The sequence below is a fragment of the Babylonia areolata genome, chromosome 17 (genome assembly GCF_041734735.1).
Source record: "Babylonia areolata isolate BAREFJ2019XMU chromosome 17, ASM4173473v1, whole genome shotgun sequence".
NCBI classification, from domain to species: domain Eukaryota; kingdom Metazoa; phylum Mollusca; class Gastropoda; order Neogastropoda; family Buccinidae; genus Babylonia; species Babylonia areolata.
Window position 1 is genome coordinate 6,781,954 of NC_134892.1, and position 2,500 is coordinate 6,784,453.

Genomic DNA, 2,500 nt, shown 5'->3' on the forward strand with positions numbered 1-2,500 from the left:
GAGCACAGTTAATGAAGAAAACAATGCAGCACAATAAATATTAATAATTAATCTTAATACAATACACAACAAAACAATATGTAATCAGCACAATAAATGAAGAAAACAATGCAGCACAATAAATATTAATAATTAATCTTAATACAATACACAACAAAACAATACGTAATCAGCACAACAAATGAAGAAAACAATGCAGCACAATAAATATTAATAATTAATCCAGTGGAAATTACAATTACCGACAGGAGTGTGGCCAAATATAACCTTATAAATGGACTCCAGGACGTGTCACCAAAACCAGTCACAACCCACACAACAGGGAATAGTTTAAAAACAGACAACAAGTAAAAAACAAAAGAATGAGAAGATCTGTGCCCGTAATTATGCTTTCTTCCCCTTGAGGACAATCATGAAAAAGAGTTTTAATTAACTCACTTAGAACTGCCAAACAAATTTTCACCCCCAGACAACCCAATTGTATGACAAAGAAATAAAATTGAAAAAAAAAAAAAAAAACCCACCAAAAAACAAACAACAACAAATGTTAGAATTTATAAATTGAAAACTTCCAAACTGATCAGTAACATAACAGGTTTTTATCAAGAACAAAAGAGTGATGGCCTAGAGGTAACACGTCCGCCTAGGAAGCGAGAGAGAATCTGAGCGCGCTGGGTCGAATCACGGCTCAGCCGCCGATATTTTCTCCCCCTCCACTAGACCTTGAGTGGTGGTCTGGACGCTAGTCATTCAGATGAGACGATAAACCGAAGTCCCGTGTGCAGCATGCACTTAGCGCACGTAAAAGAACCCACGGCAACAAAAAGGTTGTTCCTGTCAAAATTCTGTAGAAAAATCTACTTTGATAGGAAAAACAAATAAAACTACACGCAGGAAAAAATACAAACAAAAAAAATGGGTGGCGCTGTAGTGTAGCGACGCGCTCTCCCTGGGGAGAGCAGCCCGAATTTCACACAGAGAAATCTGTTGTGATAAAAAGAAATATAAATACAAATACAGATACAAAACAAAATATAAAACTTCCTCCTTTCTTATGTTATCATACAGTGAGATGATGACAGTATCCATTGTTTGAAATATGCACACACTGGTGACTTGTAAACAAATCCAGGAAAGCCCATGGAGTTTGAAACAGATTAACTCACTCCGCAGGATGGAATGCTATAGTGGTTTTGACAATTTTTTTTTTCCACGTTTTCCTCATGGGGTAGCATAAAAATCGCAGCTACACTGAGCATTGTGAACGTGTCAAGGGTCGAATGGAAAGTTTCTTCTTCAGGTTCTGTAACTATACACTCGCTGGCCACCTGTTGACCTTGGTACCCCACATGACAAGCTAATCTGCATACGTATCGAAAATGGCATCGCAGGCGATAAAGTGGAAATTTTTGGAGCAAACTAGATCATGACAGCGGCTTTTTACTGCTGCTGAAGTGATTGAAATGCTTCAGACTGAAGGTTTCAACATTGACGAGGATGAGGAAGACGTTGAATAAAGTATCTGCAGTGAGAAAGCTACCAGCAAGAAGGTACTGATAGCGACTCAGCTTCTGAGGGCCGTGAAGAGAGGGGTGGGTGTACACACAGTACAGGGAGTTTCATTCAGTTACTTTGTGTTTTGTATTTTTTGTGATTTTTTTTCCCTAACCCTAACAAATCAGTCGTCTGCAGGGGAAAGCAAGGGATAAAACTATTCGTCCTGAGTGAGTTAAATTCATAATGATACACAGCTTCTTCGACTAATCCTGTTGTCAGCCTTGTGACTGAGAAGAAACTGGGTCAGATGCCATTCTTGACACACACTGTTCACATGAGCCAGTCACCGTGAAAATAACTCTCCTGCTCGTGAGCACAGCAACACTCTCTGCATTTTATTGGTTACAGTGGAGAGTGGAAACGTCAGTTATTTTTCAGCTTATAGCATCATTGTGGCAAGTAAGTGCCGATTCAAAACTACCAAAAGCGCCCAATCTGGCTCCTTCATCTGAAACAGTTGTAAACAGTAAGGCCTCGATCAGGCCCCTTTGTCTGTAAGCCAAGCAAACTTTTCAATCAATGACTTTGATGATCATGGAAATCAAGATTTTTTAACAATACAAGCCAACAAAGTTTTCGACAAACAGCAGTGACAATGAAAATCATTTGGAAAGATATTCATAAGGAAATTTTTGACAAACAATGGCAAAGAAGATCATGATTTCTGAATTAAAGAGTTCTGAAAGATACTCCAAAAGCCATGGGATTTCATATAAACAACTATGACAATAATGAGCCTTCGTGTAAAACGATCGGTATAAGGACAAGCTCAGCGCTTCCTTTTCGAGGAAGCGTCTGGGTTTGTTCCAGCCTACCTTTCATTTACCTGTGTGCCAGCTGAACTGGCAGCATAAGCAGCATTGACTTGAAGCTGTGTACCTTGTGAATGGAGAGGAGCACTCTTTACTAATCTAACCTGCATTAACCTGTATTAATTTTTGTT

The 2,500-nt window shown here is 39.0% G+C and overlaps 1 protein-coding gene across 4 annotated transcripts in view; it reads right to left on the reverse strand.

Annotated features, from left to right (window-relative positions):
• LOC143291461 (dynein axonemal assembly factor 8-like) overlaps window positions 1-2,500 on the reverse strand; it is an 89,204-nt gene that overhangs the window by 32,954 nt on the left and 53,750 nt on the right. The gene's annotated exons all lie outside the window — the stretch shown is intronic.